At 42.8% G+C, this 22,244-nt stretch overlaps 1 protein-coding gene across 2 annotated transcripts in view; it reads right to left on the bottom strand.

The window, feature by feature from the left end:
• Nucleotides 1-17,030, bottom strand: part of TENM2 (teneurin transmembrane protein 2) — a 1,200,689-nt gene extending 1,183,659 nt beyond the window's left edge. For both annotated transcript variants that reach the window (XM_090064279.1, XM_090064280.1), the window contains exon 1: nt 16,590-17,030. The gene's annotated coding sequence lies outside the window, so the exon portion shown is untranslated. The remainder of the gene's footprint in view (nt 1-16,589) is intronic.
• Nucleotides 17,031-22,244: the final 5,214 nt, after the last annotated feature.

The raw sequence follows: 22,244 nt of genomic DNA, 5'->3' as shown, positions 1-22,244 counted from the left end.
CAGATTAATTTTTTCGCTTCATCTGTACCTACTTTCTAGTATTCTAAAATAATCACAGTGGTTTAATGATGTGTCTGTTGAAAAGAATGGAAAATGTTTCAACCAAATGACCTCTAGGATAATTTACTAACATTCCAATCTGCACACCAAATACTCTTTCATTAGCAGAAGAGAGGTGCATACAAAATAAATTAGAAAAAGATATACACTACAGCTAATGTAAAGAGTGGATTGGAAGAATTTCTGCACTGTACAAAGCATTTGCTTTATATATATCAGAGAGAAAATTCACTTAGATTCCAAATATTGTGAGAGTAGCTACTAACACAGTCAGTGATTGATATAGTTGACTTTACAAATGCAAATGCGAACAAATACTTCACAATTAAAGAAAGAAACAGCATTAATTTTTGTAAATTACAATCAAGGAATAAGTTAAGAACAAGGTACATTCCAAGAGAAAATGTTAGCATTTAGGTGGCTTATAAAACCGCTTATACGGGTAGCACACTAAAAGCCTGATTTTCTACCACTCACATCAGTGCCCAAACCCTTCTACAACTGTTAGATTCACAATGGTGAAACAGTTAAATTACTTTTTTAAAGCTGTCAAAAACTGAACCTTAAGAAGCTACGCTTTTGTTAGAAAAGTAGGCCCAGAAAAATACCATACATTAATAGACCTCAGTTCAACTGTGCATTCTAACTTACGAGTGAAAATCTTGTTTCCAAATCTGTTACATATTATTGGCATTTGGTATGTCTTCCTCTTGATTAAATCTCACCACTTTAAAGGCAAGGAAATAAATGGAAAAAGTTTGGCTAGTACACAAATACTATCATTTTGGGGGTGGCCCTAGATTTCTCTGTGATGGCTATTTAGCCATCAGGTAAAAGACAACATGTCATGCACAATCCTAATGCATCTGTCACAGTCAACGAGGCCAGCCCTCCTCCAAAACCCAACACAATCTTCAGACTTTTACACTTTGTCAGCTAAACAACTTTTAACAACTCTGTTCTTCAAGATGCTGATAGACTAGATCTGTTCTTTTAACAAATTCACAAAGCTATCTATTATGACCACAGCAGTATCATTAGGAAATAAAGAAAACTATTTAATAAAAACTGAAAAATGATTGTCAAGTTTGACACATTTTAAAACTAACAATTCAGTAGCCATTTGCCGTCTGACCTTCATTAAAATTTTTTCATTACCATGCTGAAAAATCTATTACATTACTGACTGAAGCTATTAGTCACTAGAAAGCCCCTGCACTATTCCCCAAACCCGAGAATCATCATTATCATTAATATTTCAAAAGACAGCATTAAGAGAGACAATATTCAATATTTTACATTCTAATTCAACTGTAATTTACATTGTAAGAATACCCACGAAGGTTAAGTCAGGCTACATGATCAGTAAACATTCAGAAATATTTCACTTTCCAAAAGAGATGCCATTATATGCAACGGAGAGTCCAAAAGATTGTTTCACTGCATTAGTGAACTGCTAAAAACCTCAGAACCTGTGGAGGTAAGGATAGGTAGGTAGGGTATTCTTTGACCAGATATCACTAGTATGAACTGGAGAACACAGCACAGACTTCTGCTCTGCTATCTCCTCTTCTTAGTTTTACAGACTGGAGAAGAAAGATTGTACTTATCTTCTCTCCCTAGTTAGATTGTTTTTAGAACAAGGGCACCTCTTCCATTGTCTCTATTGACATTAAAAGTGCTCCCAGGGCAGGACTGAGCAAAATACAGCCTGCAGACCAGATTCGGCCCACCAACTGACTAGATCTGACCCATGGATGCCCCTGCAGTGCTCCGCATGAGGTTGAACCCCATCTGCACCTACCAAGGCAGCCTGCACCATGCTCCCGCCTGCGCCCACCACAGCTTCTGGCAGGGCAATTTCTAGCATGGCTGAAGCCAGCCAGAGGCTGGTCTGTCCCCCTCACCTCCAGGAAGAGCCATCCAACTGAAACTTCCCCCTACCTGGAGTGACACAGCAGGGGCAGAAGCAGGAGAAGGAGTCACTGCTGGAGGCAAAGGAAGCAGAGCGGCACCAAGCCACCTGCAGCTGTATCAGGAACTGCCCCACTGGAAGCTACACATGCTGGCTGGGGCCCAGGCCAGAGAAGCTGTCTGTTCCCCTTGCCTCCAGCTGCAGCTTCTGCTCCTGCCCCTACCCCTGCTGTGCCACTCCTGGCAGGTGGGCATCTTCAGCTAGATGGCTCCTGCCCCACTGCATAGCACTCCAGCTCCAGGCTGCCTTCCACCCACTCCACCCACCGGACTTGACGAACAGCTACCTGCAGGTGGGTGGAAGGCAGCCACAAGCTGCAGCCAGAGAACCACATGTTGGGTCAGGAGGACCCAGACGAAGCTTCCCCCTGGCCTGCCTGAAGCAGTGCAGCAGGGTAGGAGCAGCAGCCAAGGCCAGAGGCAAGGGGAGTAGAACAGCCCTGCCAACCCAGGCCCCAGCAGCTTCCAGTGGAGCTATTCCCGGTGCAGCTGCAGCTGGCTGGGTGCTGCTCTTCTCCCCTCACCTCCAGCGGTGGCTTCTCTTCCTGTTCCTTCCCCTGCTGCACCACTCCAAGCAGGCTTGGGGGGGAAGCTTCAGCCTGGCAGCTCCTGTTGGAGGCGAGGGTCACAGAGCAGCACCTGCTCAGATGCAGCCACACTGGGAATGAACCCACTAGAAGCTATGTACTGGCTGAAGCCTAGTCCCGGCACCAACAGGTATGCACAGGAGCTCAGCATGGGCTCCCCAAGCAGGGCTCGCCCCAGGCAGAGCGCTGCAGGGGCAGCTGCAGACCAGGCAAGCTCTGCTGCATGTGGCCCCCAATTCTCCCTCCCTTTCTTTATGCCCCCAAGGCCCCCTGCCCCCATCACTGCCCACTCCCCCACACGGCAGGTATGCAGGGAGTGGATCTTGCCTGACCCACTCCCAAACACTGCTCCCCCACCGACCCAAAGTCCCACAGGGATTTTTGCTGAGAAATTGTAGCAGAGGGTGGGGAGGGTTGCTGAGCTGGCCCACAACACCTCAAACTCCCTATGTGGCCCTCAGGTCAGGACCAAATAATTGCTCACCCCCGTCCTAGGGAATACTTGGGAGATCCACAAGCTGTTACAGTCATAACTTGCCACATGGACTGCACAAACACCTGTACCGGGCAAAAATTTCACCCTGGAAACTATTAGCTACAGAAGAATGCTCAGAAGAACAGAAAATGTCATTATGGTACTAGTTGCTTTTGGACCCTGGGCTTCTCTGCCTTGAAAGTTTACAGTTTAAAGAGTAAAAGAAAGTTGAAAAAAAGGGACATAGTATGCAAATAAAGTGATTTGGGTAATGTCCATAAACTTTAATAGCTGCAAGTGTGCCATTTTTGATGGTATCACACATGTTAAAGTAAGCTTATTTCTCTCGTCTTGTCTCCATAATTCAGCCCCATTATTAAGCTCCCTTTCTCCCTTCCCTGGTGGTCATCCTAAATACCCAAGTTTTCTAGTGTAAATTATTCAGCTTCACTAAGCATGTGGACCTTAAGAAGGAATTTAAATAAAAGAGGGGTGTCGTTTCATAGAAAAGATTTTCCCCTCCTTACTTATGTCCAAGAGAGCATGTTTGAGAACTTTAAATCTGAGGCAGAGGAGAAAGAAAAGTTAGTGGAGGGACTCATGGGAGTAAGTATGATGTGGTAGGGACAATGGATAAGCAAAATTCTAGTTTGTGTGACCTGAAGGGAGTGATGTAGTTACTGGGAAGCAGACAACAGTTACTGAAGCCCCCCAGAGTGAGAGCTTTAACTCTGTGGGTATTTCAAAAAAGTTTGATCTGGACCAGGACGGTTTCTTCATTAGGAAGCACACACAGCCCACAAGCTGGCTCCAGTTTGCAAGGGGGTAAAGTGCATCCCGCAGGCTCCTGCCCAGCCACTAGCACCCTCGATGTTTCTGCTTCTGTGGTGACAATTAGCCTTTAGGTCAGGGTGACACAGCTAGAGGTAGCCCAGTATGCTCGTTGCCTTGATGGCTGAGAGAAGGCTTGGGGTGCCTGTACCAGTGCCAGCAAGGGGGATTCAGCACAGGCTTGCCCAGTGGCAGCAGGTAAGAGGGAAGCAGGGTTGGGGGAAGAGGGAAGCTCTCCTAAACAAAGGCATCAGGGCTCATGCAACAGTGGCAGGGTCAGGGGGACTTGCCACCAGCTGCAAGTGGGGACTCACGCTGCTCCAGTGAGGGATGGGCATTCATGTTGACCTCATGACAGAAGAGTGATGGACACTTGCATTGCTCACATGGCAGGGGGGCTGGTATCCCAACACAGCATGCAGCCCCTGCAGCATATACCCCCATGGTGTGCAGGACTGGGCTGATAACCAGTGCTGAATGCAGCCTCCAGACACTTTAAAATTAGACAACCCTGACCTAGACAAATTATGAGAGACGCAGCTATTGACTTCTAGGCAGCAAATCACAGAAATCCGCATCCTTCAGGATCTACAATAGACAGCAGATACCAGACCTAGAGGCAACTGAAAAATAAGCTACTAAAGAAAAATGGGTCATACCATGGTCACACATAGTTTTCCCATGAAGACATTGATCTCTACAGGTGGTTGGTTTTCTTACACAGGAATAGAACATGAATCCATACATGAGGACAGAAAGCAACTGGAAAGTCCTTCAAAAATTTATACCTTTGAGGTTAGCTCGAATGCATGATCCAGCTTCCACTGCAGTCAATAGGAGTCTTTCCACAGACAAATGTGCTCTACACCAGACCATTAAAGAAGGCAGGCTTCTATCAGTCGCCTTTAGCAAAGATGTGCAACAACCTTCTCAAAGAACTAGGAGGAGACCTAAAGGTCTCTGATATCCTGGGAAACTCTTAAACCTAACTTCTGACTAAATTGTTTTAATTTTCCTCAAGTTTCAAAAAGGGCCAAACTGTGCTCTCATTCTTGTTCTAAACTTGCTCTTGTGCAATTAAAAACAGAATCTGGCTCATAGCATTTGGCAAAGTAACTAGTGAAAGCAAGCAGCCTAGCTACTGATTATTGGAAATGGAATAGAGTTATTTTAGTTATTTCAAAAGAATTGCGTCCACATTAAGACTAATTGCAAGGGGAATAGATAGGTCCTACAATAAAGCTATTTATCTTAAATTAAAAATTGGATTATTTTTCTCTCTTTTTCCTTATGCTGCTAGAAGCTTATTCATCTTCTATCATCTTTCCAAACATCTTCTAATTGAAATATTTTCTTTAAAATATATTGCTAATAAAAGGAGCAGAACCGACAGCCCTGAAGACGACTCTCTTTCCACAGAACTGGTACAGTGCAGGCAACAGTTCCACTTCCCAAATACAACTCTACCAAGATGCCTTAACCCTGACCTGGGAAACTGTCTTAAAGGTGTCAGGCTTAATGCTAGTTCATTCTTTGCAGAGGATGCTATAAGTATTCATAATATGAGGAGGTTACTTGTCTGATATAAATTGAACTAAGAGAAAACTGACTTTATTCTACTATTGAGTCAGACAGACACTTATTTCTTTCCTTTGGTATAAAGAGAATGAAAGCACATTATTCTTAAGAAAAGATGGGTTACTGCAGTTTCTTGGAGAAGGCAGCAAAGCATGTACATGTTCTGAGGTTTGAGAGGTTAGAGAATTTTCTACTTGTGTATAGTTCTTAGGCAACACTCCCTAACTCCAGACCCTTTGACCTCTAATCTCTTTACTCAAGCTGGAGAATGAACTGGGTTCTCAGTGCACTAGTTTATCCTGTACTACTGCATTAGTTTATCCAACATCGGGAGATAATATATTCCTTTGCACAAAAACAAAAAATCTATTACAGATTTATCAAGTGAGCAGACAGACATGCTGAATAACTGCTAAGCAGGGAAGATAGATACGTCTATAGTCTTTCCATAATAATCAGTAAAAACAAACATCATGTTATTAGATATAGCTTTTAGCCATAATCGCTTAATAATAGACACACAAGGTATCATATACAGAAGGAAAAGAAAAAGCAGGAAGCAGCCACGCAAGTTAGAACAACAAGAGAAAAAGTGAACTATAAAACAGTAAACAGCTCCTGTAGATCTTCCATCAGTGTCAAGCCCCTTTTGCAGAATATAAAGGTTCTTTTTAGGATCATTTCCTGAATTTCTATATCAAAAGGTTGTAAAAAATGTTAAACATAAGGGGACATAGCAGATTCTTCCTGGTATACGCACTGACATTCAGCAGCTCCTAACATCAATGGGAGCTACTTATGCATAATAAAAGGAATTAAGCCCCAAAGTTTTCCATGAAGAGATTGCACAAAGCACATAATAGTGAAACTAGCCCTATAATCCTTGATCATATGAAATTCCTGCCCAAGAGATAGGTCTTAATCTACAGCTGTGCCAAATTCAATCTTAGTTCACCTGAAGGAAGTGAGTGTAAAGGATGATAAAGATAACTTTAGCTCACTACTTGACTTGGAGCCTATCAGTAGTGTCTAAACTAACAGAAACCCAGTAAGTCAGGGGTGCTCAACCTCTGGCTCATGGGCCAAATGCAGCCTGAGGACAGATCATATCTGACCCATAGGTTGTGAAATTTGCAGTCAGGGGTGTGGTGGCCATTAATATGGCCAACCTTCCCTGTGCCAATTTTCTAAACCCCAAGCCCTGCATGACTGGTTGGAGCCAGGCTACACCCCCTCCCTCCGCTTCTCTGGCTTGGGATTAGGCCACTCTCTCCCCCCATGACTGGATAAGGGCTGAGGATATGTTGAGATCAGGCCATAAACCCTTTCTCCCCACTCCCCTGTGGGGCTGGCCACACCCCTTTCCATACTGCCAGATGGTGCCTGTTGCACCTGCACTGACAGTCAGATTGGGATCACTGGCAGATGGAGTGGGCACTGCATTTGACCGCAACAGCTGGCCTTAGGCAATATAGCAGCTAGGCTCTGTATTGTTTTTAAATAGTATTTTAAGGCAAAAGTACTTCTCGCCTGCATGGTCTGATCCAAAGCCCATTGAAATCAATGGAAATACAGTGGTCTTTGGAACAGTCCTATACACCAGATTTGCTGCTGGTAATTTCAATAAAATATCTCGTCAACTATAAAGAATGGGTCCTGCTATTCTGGCATTTTGGAGAAAGGAACTATTTTGTCTATTGTAAAATTATTAAACAACATTTCAGTAACAAATGTGAAACTGGAAAAATCTAAGTCCAGTCAAAATTCTATATTTTTAAGCCATTTCTTAAGAAAGGAAAAGGAAAAAGGAGACTGATGATAATAAAGAGCACTTGCTCATGACTACCCTAGCCTTCCTGATCTGGGTAATCCTTTCCTAGGATGGATAGTCATATGGATCTCAAAAGTACTCCTACTGTGAGAAAGGCCAGTTTGGGTCTAATCTTAATATTGAAACAATGTGTCAATGCTTCATTTATCCATATGACAAAGCATTGTTATGCAGAATAATTAAGGGCTTAACCTGCCTTACAGCATACAGTTATAGTATTCTAATTTGGGCGTTACAGATAAAATTAAAAAAGAACAGGCTTTTATCTGGTTAGGATTAGCTAGATCTGATTATACACAGGAATTACATACCAAATACTAAGGTCTAAAACATGGCTTTGTTCCTCTGTCACATTAGGGAAAGTAGCATGACAAAGCACCCTACCAGCTACCATCGTCAGACAATTCTAGAATACAGGATCTCCAGGTCAGAGTAGGGGGACTGATGTAGGATACATAATTTAAAGAGAGTTTAAATATGCACCCAGCCAGCAATAGAGGAAAAAAAGGGAAAGATTCTACCAGGAGCAGCTGTGGTGACATTTGAGGAGCCCTCTTCTTTTCAAATCACTTCCCTTTAACTCCACATTAGAGGCCATTTCTTCATTAAATTCCCCACCACTACCTCATGGTCTTCTCTGTGTGTGTTATGATTTGGAGGCAGCAGGAAGGTTGGTGATCACATGCTCTTGAGTAATAAAGCTGTCTCAGGCAGGGGTGTTGAAGATATAGCCAGCAGGCCAGATCCAGCCTGCCGAGCTCTATCAACTGATCCCTAGTGCTGCCTGTGGGTCTCAGATCAAACCTACATTGCCTGCAACAGGAGAGTGATTTAAGTCTGGTTGTTCCTAGATTATTTTTCTTGGTGCAGCCATTTTTGTTCAGGAGAAAAATCCTGAACAACTGTACACTTGTTTCTCCTGGGAGAGTAGTCACTTTCCAAGGGGGAACTAGATGCCTGCAGTAGCCTAATAACAATTTTTCCTGGGACAGTTGCAGCTAATTTGAGTTAATTGCCATTTAAGCTGCATGTGTAAAGGGCTATGCCATTCCGATGTCTTGACTCTGATCAATCAGAACAGACTCTAGTACAATGCTTGTTTTTACCATAAGATACCTGTTTTGGAGGGGGTTTTGATTGCTTCAGCTTCAGTACCGGCTTTAAAATGGGTCTGACAGCACTAATTGCCTGCACATGGTATGTTAAAGGGGATACACCTCTATATTTAGTTCAGCATGCAATGCAATTCATCTCATCTCTCTAAAACTGAAATTCTGGATTTCAAGCAGGGCCCCTTTGCAGGCCAGACAGCATGGTATACCTTGCCCTCTCTTAGCTCTATAGTATATTAAGAATCATTAGTCTCAGTCAAGATTAACTCTGACGCAATGCTGTTTTTACCTGAGCTGCTAATACTGGTCAATAAAAATGAAGTCTCTGAAGTTAAGCCCTCTATGCCGTATATTTCTGTTTTATTGTTTCTGTCCACATCAAAAGTAGTTGAGAGAAGGCAGAGGAAAAAAATCTTAGATTAGTTTTTCTTTTTTTTTGTAGGCAAAAGCTCATGAGAACTAAAGCCCACTTATTTTAAACAAAAAGGATTTAACAGTGTTTCTTATTTTGTTCTTGTGTAAAGTTATATATACCAATTTTGAGACCATGTATTACTTTCTATGACTGGTTCTAATATACTATAGATTTGAAATAGTAGTCTCATATCTAATTTCTACTGTCTTAATGTAAAAACATTCTAATGAATAGGATAAAAACCTTAACAGGGACATCTTTAAAACGTCACATAAATTTCAAGTGCCCAATCGAAGACACTTATGGGCAGATTTTCAAAAGTATTCAGACACAAACAGCTGCCACGTAAGATTTTCAGAAGTGTCCAGGTGTGTAGCTCCTACTGATTTCAAAGACAGTTAGGTGGAGTTAATATTTCTGAAAATCCCTCATGGCAGTTACCTGTACTGTTAGGCATATAAATAGCTTTGAAAATCTAGCATCTGTTGCCTCATCTCTTAATAGTAATTAGCCAAGCAAAGTCCCCTTGAATGGAATTCATACTCAAATTATGCACCCAAAACAGAGGTGATAAAGACCACCAACAGCTTTAAAATATCTGGACTTACTTCATAGTGTATATATGTATCACAATAACATTTTATTTGACAATGTGAGAATTTTCCCCTCTTCAGTATTAAGATATTACACATGAAATATATGTATTTATGAAGATTAAAGTGGTGTATCCAATTTCACTGTGCTGTAACATTCACTTAGTAATGAATGCTGTAGATAAGCTTTTGCTAAAAGTTACTCATTCACTGTTCACTTCACGTCACTTGTTTTTATTCACCCAAATATTTTCAATGTTTTACTTTGAAGATGACATTTCTCATTATTACAATCTGCCAATATATAGTTTTCTGTAATTCAGTATTTTTAATTTTTGTTATGCTAGGCAAAGTTGAAAAAATATTTTCCCCAGGTTTGTCTGTTTTTATATCTCTGGATGCCTAAATTGTTTATACTAATACTTTCAAGAAATCTCACATCATTACATTACCAGTGATGGACCTGCACCAACAATAACAGTAGCCTAGTTGGTTATGAAAACAACTTTTCAGTGCCACATATACCTGGAAGATTGAGTTCAAAGTGCATATCAAAAGGAGCCTAGAACTTAGGAGCATGTGCTACATGCCAAGAGTGAAAGCCTAGTGACCCTTAAGTCACAGAAGCAAAAACTCTCATCGACTTCAATAGGGTCATAATTTCACATAGTTTGTTATGCAGCTACCCAGGAACACAAAAATATGGTAGTTACACAAAGCACTACCTCAAGCCACATTTTCCTCAGGTGTCTAAAACAACTGAGCTTTCAGCAGCAATGATGCCAAAGGGAGGATATTACACAATGGCTGCAGGATACACAAAACAGATGCTGATGAAAATGTGTCATGGAACTTCCTTTGGAAATGTTCATATTTGTGTAATTAAATGAAACTGTATATTACTTATTTTAATTTGGTTCAGACAACCAATCTCATGTAGAGCATGCAAAGTGCTTCACCTTTAAACAGAAAAATGTTTTTCTTTACTATAAACAATGCATCTATAACAATATTATAAGATAATAATTACTGCAAAGCAAGCATGTATGAATCTAACTCAAGTACAACTGTTTACTAAAAAAACAGACAAAATTAACAGGTGAACTTTATTTGCAAGATTAAGGTCTTGGCTCTAGTGTCAAATTTCACCTTTTTCGAATTTTTCCCTGAAGTTTCTGTTGGGAAGAGTCTTTAATCAAGCCTCCTTCTCATATCATGCAGCATGGTGTTACACTTTTTGCTATATTTTACCCCAGACAGCTGCATTTTAAAGATTCAGAGGGCAAATCCTTTGAATATCAGTGTGTAAAATGCTCTGGCAATCTCCTGCATCAATATTCAATACGATACCTGTAAACTGCTTATATGAATCTAGAGATCGTATACAATTGTGTAATGAAGAACAAAGATTTCAGGCCAAAATCTGGACATATTTGGAACATATTTTCCTCAATACCTTAACTGTGGAATGATACAGCGATTTGCAAAACTCCAATTTTGTGCAGCAAAAATTGGAGAGATCTCTACATCTGCCCTTACTATCATAAAAAAATTTAAGTATTATAAAGTTTTCTACAGAAACAATTTAGATTTTCTCATGGTCCTGAATATAAATGCATGTTATTTTCCATGATATGTCCATATTCATGAATAATTATCCAAGAACGTACATATCTGAGGACAGATTCTGTCTTTTCTTGTATAAGTACACAATGAGGGGAAAAGAGAATGATGATCGTAAGGCAGCGAAAGCTTACCTTTTCGGCAGACGTGCCGCAGAGTAGCCCCCCACCCTCCCCAACTTCCCCTCCAATCCCTTGCTTTAACCCAGTCTGCCACCCTGCTTTGTTCCCTTGCCCTAGGCTCCCTCTCCAAGTTGCTGCTCTTATTTCTACCCCGCACTCCCTGCCTGATCTGGTGCTCTACTTTCTGCTCTAAACTCTTTTCAGCCATTGTGCCACATGACCCCTTCCCAATCTGCCCCATACCACACACACAGGCTGCCCACCCCTCTCTCAAGGCATTGGACTAGATTCAATTGCTGGGTCTCCCCACAAATGTTCTGAGAGACTGTGGAAGAATCATTTGGACGGTGGTAAATACTACTTTCCTAGCTCATAAACAGGATACATTCCTTAATCTGGATAAATTCATAAATGTTCATACTATGACCAACTCCTTTAATGTTTGTGAGAAAATACAAACCCAGCCCCTTTAGTAATGTTGTGGTATAGAAAGAACTGAGGAAATAAAACTGCTAACATTAACCTTGAGCTAGGGAGGAGTTACAATATATCCATACTCCCCAAATTGGACGTGACATGGAATGTTTCACAAAACTGCTGCTTTTAAGACTATCCAAACACGTGGCTATAGCTTTAAAAGCTGAAATATAAACTTTATCATGATAGCTAATCTACTGCAGAGGTACCCTACAACAGAATTAGAAGTCTGTTATCCTTAGCAAAGGACATGCTCTAGCCTCAGCTTCTCCTTTGCAACCCAAATGGCATCAATGGGAGCTGAATGGGTTTAACAGAAGTTAAATTAGTTCCACTTTTTTTTTTTTTTTTACCTCAGATCAAGATCAGACAGAACAGTACATCCTAAACTAACTGTGGCCCCGAGTTAATTAAGACCAATTTCCTTAACTTTCTAGCAAATAGCTATTCTCTCAAAAATGTTTCTGTGCATAACTCTTCTAGTCAGAAAACATACAACTACTTAGTAACAACCAGGTGCCTGCCCCCAATCTGCCACACAAAGATGATTTCATAATTGCATATTCTATTGCTTGTTGCTAAACATTTCATAACTGTATCCTCATTTGGCATGACTTCCAGATTATTAATGCCCATCAATAAGCATAAAAGGAAACAATTTATTACCATGTGGCACAGACTGTCAATTGATCCTACCAGAAATAATCTATACAGAGGACACTATTTATATTTTACAACCAAGAATTTAAAGTACTTACTTCTTATCCAAAAGTCAATTTAGTAGTATTGTATTAGTCAGCAAGGCAAATTAACAAGAACCTATTTGACACTCAGTAGCATTATGGGTTCCCGACATTGACCAACAGTGTGAGACAAAAATCAGCTCATAGAAGACGGCCCTGTATATCATGCAATGCCTCATGTGGATCAAATGAAACAGTGCTGCAAATATAGTTTCATTTCAGAGCACGTTGCTTTGGCAGGCCACCTAAATAAAAGCCACAATTTTGTATAAGGACGAAAACACGGGGATCTTCAAGGCTATAGAAACCACTGGTGCACAAGGACAGCCTTTTGTATGGTAAAAACAGTTTGACAGTCAAAGTCTTTTCATACCTTACCTCATACATTCAGTAAATCCAACAGTAGTGTACATTAATTGTTTTATTCAGTCAGAAACTAGAGAGGTGAGAAGTCAATAATAATTTGTACAAAAATTTCAGCGGTAAGAACAATAGGTCAAAAAGACATGGACTGCCTCTGCATATATCTACTCAGAATCAAAATGATCTATTATTCTTAGTAGTGGCACAAGTATTACAGAAAATATTAGACCGTATTAGACCCCATGAAATAATAAACACTATATGATCAGATAAAAAATGGTACAGAACACTTGGTATCTTCAAACTTTTTTGGTTTTGTTGTAGGACAAGTCAGGACTGAAGTAAAGGAGAACTTTACCTGTTTGATTGGGGTTGACTCATGTTCTCCTCTTCTACACACCTTAAAGGCAGTACATACCAGGCAGTACATACCCTTTCTCATCCCTCTAAAAGGTTCTCAAAAATTGACTGGCTATATTTATAAAAGTACTATTGCAAGGGCTGCATTCAATGTTCTTTTCTCAATAATTAAATATGGATTTCAGCAATTCTACATATGTGAGTAAAATTTACTCACAATAGTAAGACTTGCTTGAAATGGCTAACTAATATTCTAATCCTGCAAGCATTGTGTATATGGACACTGGCTTTCAAAGGTCAGTTTATTGACTTGAGTAGTTTAATGGTGGCTTCAGTTCTGTCTCTATTTAATTGACCTTCAGTTTAACTTGACCTCTCAGATCAAAAAGGCTAGACTTTGACCTTGAATGCACTAAACCAACATGTTTTCTTTCTGTATTCCTTCTGTATCATTATGATGAATAATTTGGAGCAGAAAAATACTGGAATAGCATGCAAAATTTAGCATTATAACATTACCATAATTTACAGAAATAGAAATAAAAATGACAGTAAAGTAATAAAAAGATATCATCACAACTATCCATAAATATCTCTACTCTTTTCAGAATAAAAAGATGAATCCTAACAAGGCAGACAAATGTGCCTGTTAGCCCCCTTAAATCAATACACCTGGAATACCAGCATTTTTCTCTGTGACCTAACAACTGAAAGTACTCTTATCTGCTTCCCCATGCAGCTCTTTGACTTTTAGTTGGAGATACTGAAATTCAAAATATAGGTCAATCTGATTAAAGGAGAACCTCACAAGTCACTTTCACATGTGATTTTTTTAATCAAACTACATAACGTGACTGTAAATCTAATGTAAGAACAAGACAGTCATATTAATTTTTATTGCGCACATAAAAAATAAAAGTGTAAAGAGTTAAAAAGAGTTACAGTTATTCTGTAAGTAATCACTGCAACAATAGGAGTAATTTTAAAATAAACAGTATAACCCACCTAGATTCATCCCAGCCAAACATTTTAAGCTGAACAAGTGCATTTAATATTTTAAGGAAATAATTCTCTGAGCTTTTAGAAGGTAGCAGGAAAGTATGAAACCTCAGCAATAAAATATTTTATCTCTAAATCAATTAAAACTCAGAACTTACAGTTAGATTTTAGATTTAAAAAATGAGTCCAAGTCAGAGTAGCATAAATATAGTCACGCTCTGAATGTATTACTCACTGACTAGAAAGCTCATCATGTGGGCCAAACTAGATTAGTCCTCGACCTGGTCAGGTATTTGCATTTCTGCCCACATACAAATAATGTGTTATTTAAATGACACATTCACAGAAGGAAACATCTTGTTTTGTATATGTGTGCATGTTGGGGGGGAGGGGGGCGGGGAGGTGGTAATTTTATAATGTCAGCACTGCCAAGGCTTTAGGTCTTTTACCGTATCAGTACTTTCTAGGTGAATGCATCTTTCTTTGGCACCTAGACAAGGAAAAAAAATCCCTGAAACATCTGCAATCCTTATGAACGGAAGGAGCTTTCTATTTTGTCAAATGAATACATTTAGCAAGTCAATGGGAATATTTAATACCAGCAGTATGTCAGTCTTATGAACACTGTAATGACTTTTGTATTCTTTTAGTTGAGATGAAATGCAATAAAACACCTTAATACAACCAAGCAAAAGAGATGAATGTTTTCTCTCTTGTAATTCTATTTGAATTTAAAAGTAAAGCTTTAAGATCACACGACCAAGATTAACTGATACATTTGCATAGTGGTGTAGGACTAAAGATTTTAAAGAACTTCAATAGCAGGTGATTTAATTTCAGTGTGCTGATAATTCACCGCTAAGTAACTTATACATTTAAATGAATCTTTGAAACCTGTGAAATTAAAAAGAAGTTCCATCCAGCATGTTAGGAAATGGTCATAGACTACTAGATATACTCATTGAGAATTTGTATTCTAAGCTGCAACAATAAAGCTTTGTTTTCTAAAATCAGTGTGATGATTTTACTTTGGAAACTTCACTTCTAAGGTATATAGATGAGCTGAATACCTGTGGGATATTTTTTAAAGATACAGAGTTTCCACATAATGACAACAATATACAACTATTGTGAACAGAGCCAGCCTACTTTAATGCACTTTATTCACTCAGGCTGCATTATATTACCTATATTCTACCTGTAATGTTGGCTTTGCAGAATTGTTACAACTATCAATAGAACAGTTTTCAATTTACCACTGACTGGCCATTATTTGTTTTTAAAGAGATGGAATATATTTCTGGAATAGGGAACGGAAAGAAAAAAGAAAAAGAAGAGCAGGTAAATGAAGTATTAGAGCGCACTGGATTCTTATTATGCTTGACTAGCAATTCATCTAAAATGCCATGTATGAATATGTTGCCACTAACACTTAAAAAGAGCCTGCGAGCAAGAGTTTAAAAAGAAGTATTGGTCTGAACTAAAGAAGAGTTAGGGGCTCAATCTGCATTCCTCAGTTGCATGAATTGCAATTTCAGTTTGGGTGTATGCAAGAAACAGAGAATATCTTGTCAAACTGCTGCTCTACGCAAGGTCTAACGACGTCTCGGTGTGGTGTTAGCCCACGTCCGTGGTCTCAGCAATGTGAACATTACACTGCCAGCAACCTCTTTCTCCCCAGCACTGAATTTATTATTAAGTACAATTTAGCCCCAGCTCAGCCTCTGGCCGGTTTGTGATGCAGCAAAGCACTCCTCCGTTTCTCAGCTTTCCGAGCAACACGAGTATTGTTGCCTCTTCCTGCCTCCTGCAAATCTGCAGCACTGATGCAAAACAGCCTATTTTTAATTCCCTGCTAGAATACAGATGCCTCCTGCCCCTAGCTCCTGCCTCTTCCCGACCAGCACGCACTGAGCACACAATAGTTTCGGGAGCAGCGGTACCTTTCCACGTTGTCAGGAAAAACTGAAACCCAATCGCGCCTCAATCTTGGCTGGGAGGAAATGAAAAACACGGGGGCAACAGTCGGAGCCCGGGAAAAGGCGCGGGGGGGGGGGGGAATCTCATCAAGCGAGGATGAAAATGAATGGGCAGAAAAGCAGCAGCAGCAGCAGCAACAGCAGCACTTATTACAGGGAAAGGAGCAAGCGTCTCCCCCTTCCCACTGGAACTCAGACAAGTAATGACCTCTCCAAGTGCTGAATTAAAAGGTTGCTGGAGACAAAACCCTGGGCACCTGGTTATGAGAAACGCAGTAGAAGTTGTCAACTGGGCTGAGACACTTGACGGGAGGGAAGCAGGAAAGGAGAGAAAAAGGAGGACACACACACACACACACGCACACACACGGACAGAGCGTGCTGCAGCTTTAGGCGCTGTTGCAAAATGAAAAGCAATGGGGGAAAGCCCTTAGCATGTAGACAAGTAAGAAGTGAAGAGCATTTACCAGCAGCAGCAGCAGGTTGAGCAGCCCGAGTCCCTCACACCGTCTCTGGGAGGTAACTTAGCCCAGTGTTCAAGCCCCAGCGCAGATTCCTTCAGTGTGGGGGGAGGCTCGGAGGAGCCGAGAGCCGATATCCCAGCGCAGCCAGGCAGCCCCGGCGGCAGCCGCGAGCCACCCGAGCGGCGCAGCGCAGCGCAGCGCCAGCTGCTCTCTGAGCCCGGCCCCGCAGCCCCCAGGTTGCACGAGCCCCGGAGCGGCGGCGCGAGCCAATCCCCGGGCTCGGCCGGGTGGCGGCAGCGCGCGCAGGGCTCGGTGCGCGGCGAACACCTGGGCTGGCGGCCCCGCGCCTCCGCGCCGCCCCCGGGGACCGAGCCCGGCGCGGCGGGGGGAGGGGGCTGCGCGTGGCACCGGCTCAATCGATCCGCCGGGGGAGGAGGCGCCGCCGCCGCCGGCCCCGCCAGCGCTAGGTGCGCAGGCAGCCGGGGGCGGGGGAGCCCTTCCCCGCAGGGGCCGGCACCGGGGCGGGTCTGCCGGGCAGGTTGGGGCGCCGGCGGCCTACGCCGCGGCCAGTGGAGGAATGTGCGGCCGGGGACGCCGCAAAGCCCCGGCCAGAGCCGCCCTCGCCTCCCCCCGCGCGCGCGTGTGTGTGTATGTATATGTGTGTGCGTGTGTGTGTGTGTGTGCGCGCGCGCACTGGTGCCGCCGCCAGTTGCCGAGCGCGGCTCAGCCTGGCAGCGTCTGTCCGCGCGGGGCGGGGCGGGCCGGGCCGGGCCGCTCCGGGGGCGCGTTGCACTGGAGGCGCGAGGCGCGGTGCCTCAGGCGTGCCCGGCGCCCGCGAGGGCACTGCCCGGCTCTTCCCGGCCGCACAGGCAGCCCCGAAGCCCGCCCTCTCCAAGCAGGGCGGCGGCCGCTGCCCGCGAGCCCCGGGCTCCCGTGGGGGCCACGTGCGTTGCGGTAAAGGGCAGCTCGCCTCATCTTTCCGGGGGGGATCTTCCTGCTTAATTTTTTTTTTTTTTTGGTTTCTTTGCGTCCTCTCACTAGTCAGGCTGCACAGCTTCTCTCCGCACCTCGCAGGGATGTAGGAAGAGGGAGAAGCAGTCTTAAGCTTTCAAACTTGGGGGCAGTTCAGCACTTCCCTTGCCCTCCCTCACACACGTGGAGCCAGAGTTAGAGGGAGGCCAAGCCACAAATCCAGCCGCAGCCAAGCCGGTGGTTTCCCAACCATCTTGGGTGCCCACAGCTTCTCCAAATGTGGTGACAGCCGGGTTGAGAGCCATGCTCTGGACAACAAATCAGAAATCCCCATACACCTATGTATCAACCTGAACCACGTACATGTCTGTCTCAAGCAATAATGAGACAGCGGGGCAATGGGAAAAGGGAGGGACAGAAGAAGAAAAGAAGTGTGCAAGGAGTAATAATTCTCGAAGTATTCTAGGAACCCCCTTTCTCAAGTCTCAAGCTACCGATTTTATCTCCACAGTGGTGTGCGACCGCTGCCAGGTGGAACTGTCCTCTGCAACTGTTTTCAGGAGGCACCTGCAGAGCCAGACTGGGAAGTGGCTACAAACCTGCTGCAGCCACTTCCCAATCTGGCTTTGCAGGCACCTCCTGGAAATGAGACCCCAGAGGGCAGTTTCATCTGGCTGCGGCCCCTTTGAAAGGGTTGTGTTGCACCCCAATTAAAAATGACTTTCCTAAGTCCTCCTGCCCTGGGAGAGGTGCATGTAAAGAAACACAAACCTATGAATAACTTACTGCTCTATATCACTTTAAAATTAGGTGCCAGACTTGAACAATGCAACATCTCCCCATAACTTCCATAAGAAATGCATGCATAAGGACACAGGCTAGTCTACAGCTGTGGTTCCTCCTTACAGTGTTCTGTCATTTCAGTTTCCCCAAAGATGGGTCAAAAATGGTGCGGCTCTTCATTATTATAAAGTTGTTTGAAGATGTAGAGTGTAATTTAAGTGCTGAATATTCATGTGTCAGACTTTTCATTTTCACCTTTGCCTACACACTCCTGCAAGCAAATCTATAAAGCAGCTGTAGAGCAAACTAGAAGTTCAGGTAAGAAAAGAACAGCAGGCTACTAGGCAGCAAATGAGGGGATCCTATAAAACACTACAGCTACATGGTAAAGCTAAAAATAGTCTAGCAGCTTAAATTAATCACAATATGTAAAAACAGCAGTTAAGGAACCTTAGAGACAAATAATCTACAGCTGCGGGGCCTTCTGTAATGGTACTGGTAAAACATGACAGTTTCCTATTCTATCTTCCATAAAATAGAAAGTCTGTGTAGAAAGTTTGGAAAACTAGCTGTGGTTGGGAAGAATGCACTGTAACTATCTGGTTTGAGACAGAGTACAGCATAGTTAATTTTCTGCCTGTGACTATAGTTTTGTAATTGTCAACAAAAAACAGGAGTTTTAAGGGCAATCCAGAAAGCAGCAGGGAAGTCTCTCCCAGCTCTTCAAGGTTAATTGAGAAGAGGGTAGCTGAGCGTATTAGGAGCGCTTGTTAAATTGCATGTAATACGGTAGCTTACAAGGGTGAAAAACATATACACAGTAAGAACCTCTCTCAGGCTATGCCAAGGTAGTTAAAGATACCAAGGTATATGGCTGTCTTAAATCCTTCAGAATGTGTTCTCATGCAGTAGGGATGGCAATGTCTTGATACTGCTAAGAGACTCCTGGTTGGGAATGCTATGATAACCATTTTACTGGAAAGACTTTCTACTTCTAAAGGCAAACTATGGATTGAAAAAAAGAATGGTAAATTTGTATTTAAAAGTGAATTGCAAAAAAAGGGGTGAATTACCCCAAACAGGAAGAATATTCCAGACTTGCGAGTTTATGAAAAACAGTTCCGTGTCAAACTTTATCATTACTGATGAAAAATGTGATTGATATAGGTGCTGGCATAATATACATAGACTTCTGCAACACGCTTAGTTGTTCCTGACATTCTAATAAAATATTGTTACGAAAAATAAATGTCTATATAAGTTATTTTAAAACTGAGTTACTAATGTATCTTAAACAATACTTGTAAATGGCAAATCCTTATCCAAAAGGAGTATTTCTACTCAAGTCATGCATTTGTAGAGAACACCTCCTGCACACCCAGCAGGATTGGGCTCCTCACAAAATATAGTTTTTGCTACTACTTTTTTTCTGAAAGGAGGCCAGAGAAGGAGCTAGTAGAGCTAGCCTGTTCTATGAAAGCCTACAGGTTAGAGCATCTGCAGGAAATAGGAGCCCAATGTTCAATAGTCTCCACGGTGGAGAGGAGGGCAAAGCCACAGGGATCTTGCCTTAACCAGCAGAAAGTCATAGACTTTGTTCTCTGCTCCCAGTACTGATTTCTGTAATTTATGTTAAACAGTCATTGGATTGAATACAAAAAAAAGTCCTTGGATCTAGTACCAAAATCAAGGTCTCCTTCCCTCCCACAGGAGTACCTTAACTAATAGTTGAGTCAGTTTTGGCCCCACAGATCTCTGCCTTTCTGCATGTTGGTACAGCTTCAGCAGGAGGAGGGTGGAGTGCCTCTCTCAAGAGAAGCCTAGAGCCTAATGCTTAGGTAACTCCCCAGAGAGTTGGGAGATGTGAATTTGAATCTCTTCAGATTGTGGAGGAATTACACTGAGCTACCTGCCACCTGAGTGAGTGCTTTAACCATTAAGCTATTCAATATGAGCACCTCTTGCTTTGCCTATTTTTTAATTTGGAACTTGCTCAGTTCTTTGAAAAGAAAGGCATAGGTGTCTTTCTTCAAGAGCTGGTTCTGGACTGTGGATGCCAAGTACAGGTGTCTTGCAGCACTGAGTCAGGTGTATGGGCACACGGCTTACTCCAGTATTTCCTATTGGCTAAATAGATGGCTAGGTACTGATGCTGGCAGCTCCCAGTTCAACATAGCTCTTGTTGATGCCATGCTGAGCCTCCTCCCTCTCCCCATGCCTAAGCACCTAAGTTCTGCATTCTGTTTTGGGGACCAGAGGATTAAAGGGTACAGGTGTTTAGAGAAATAATTCTCAACCAGGGTGCTGTGACAAGCTGAGGGGTCTTGAGGTCCTTTCAGGTGTGACGCAGTGCAATGCAACATTAGCACTGTTAGCTGTGCCAAGATAAACCCAGAAGCCATCTCCACACAAACATGGGCATTTGGTTCCCCAGGGACAACTAGTGGCGGCGCACCTTGTGCAGCCACTAGTTGTCCCTGGGGAACACCTGTGCCACATGCCCACAGGTGCGCAGCAGGTTACCCTGGGTGGGGTAGGGGAAGCTGGGGGCCAGCAGCCTTTCCTGCAGTCCTGGGGGCCTCCTGGCCAGCAGCGGAGCATGGCTTTGGCTGGCCAGGCTCCTGTTCTCAGCAGCAAACACTGTGCCTGTGTGTACTAGGGGTGCATGAAACAGCACTGTTTTGTTTAGACTTCCATTTCTCCATTTCCAAGGAACAGTCTTTTATTTTGCTGTTTCAAATCACTGTTCTAATTTATTTTGTCAAAACTGTTTCGCTGTTTCAATGCTGTTTTAATGCTGTTTCAATGCATTTCAACATTTCGTTTATAGGCTATAACAGACAACCATGAAAATGCCTATAACTTTGTCATTTCTTTCCTGATGCTAATGAACACAGCAGGAATGGTAGCCCCTGCTAAGGCCACAAAGCCTGTCAAATTGCAAGGAGATAGGTGCAGGGGTTTCTGGGAAACTGTACCTCAAACTCCTGACAAGCAAAACTCATGTCACACGTGTGTGTGTTAAGGTGGAACGGGGTGAAAACAGCAGCCATGGTAGCACCTGCTGAGGCCATGAAGCCTGCCAGATTTCAAGGAGATAGGTGCATAGGTGCTGATGCTGCTGAGCTGCTGGAAGTCACAGCTCAGTAAGCTGACCCCAGGGCACAGAGAAAGCTCAGTTCAAACAGTGCTTTTTATGCTGTTTTCCCATTTCTCCCCCAGAGCACTGGCATGGGAAAGGACCTCAGGGAAGGATCACAGTCACTGGCCAGCAACACAGCCAATATCAGAGCAGTCCTTCCCCCCCTTGTCCCCCTCCCTCTCTTTGGTTTCTGTTTAGCTGGAAGCAAACCCGGTTTCGAAACTTGAAACATTTTGAAACTTCCGAAACGTTTCAAGTGCCCTTGTTTCATTTCAAAGCTGCTTTAAATGCCTTTGTTTCATTTTGTTTTGCTGTTTCAAGCTCGAAAGGAGTCAAAACAGCTTCAAAATGAAACACCCATTGAAATTTCAGACAGTCACAGCATGCATCACTCCACTGTTTGGGGTTTGTTTGTTTTTTTGATCCCTGGATATCCAGGCGTCAACCCCCCATTCCTTCCTCCCGCACTGCCCCCTTGCAGCATGAATAACAGCTGAATATGGCTGTGGCATCATAGCCACAGCACATGGCTGTCCTTGTCTGGATGCAACCAGAGATTTTGAATAGGAATCCATACTGTTAAAACCATTCTAACAGGTTGTGGTCTTTCTGAGTTCTTTGCAACAGAAGACTTGCCCTATTACTTTTCTGTAGTCAAAACTTGAAAACAAAGACCTGGCATTTTATGTGCAGTACCTTGAGTCTAAAAAGTCTGAGAGAACCACTGTGTTAGACAGCCTGACTTTTTGGCACTTAAGTCC

Source organism: Crocodylus siamensis, chromosome 10, assembly GCF_052110815.1.
Source record: "Crocodylus siamensis isolate JL-2025a chromosome 10, ASM5211081v1, whole genome shotgun sequence".
NCBI classification, from domain to species: domain Eukaryota; kingdom Metazoa; phylum Chordata; order Crocodylia; family Crocodylidae; genus Crocodylus; species Crocodylus siamensis.
The sequence above is the reverse complement of the archived record's forward strand: the minus strand, read 5'-3'. Positions and strand labels throughout refer to the sequence as shown.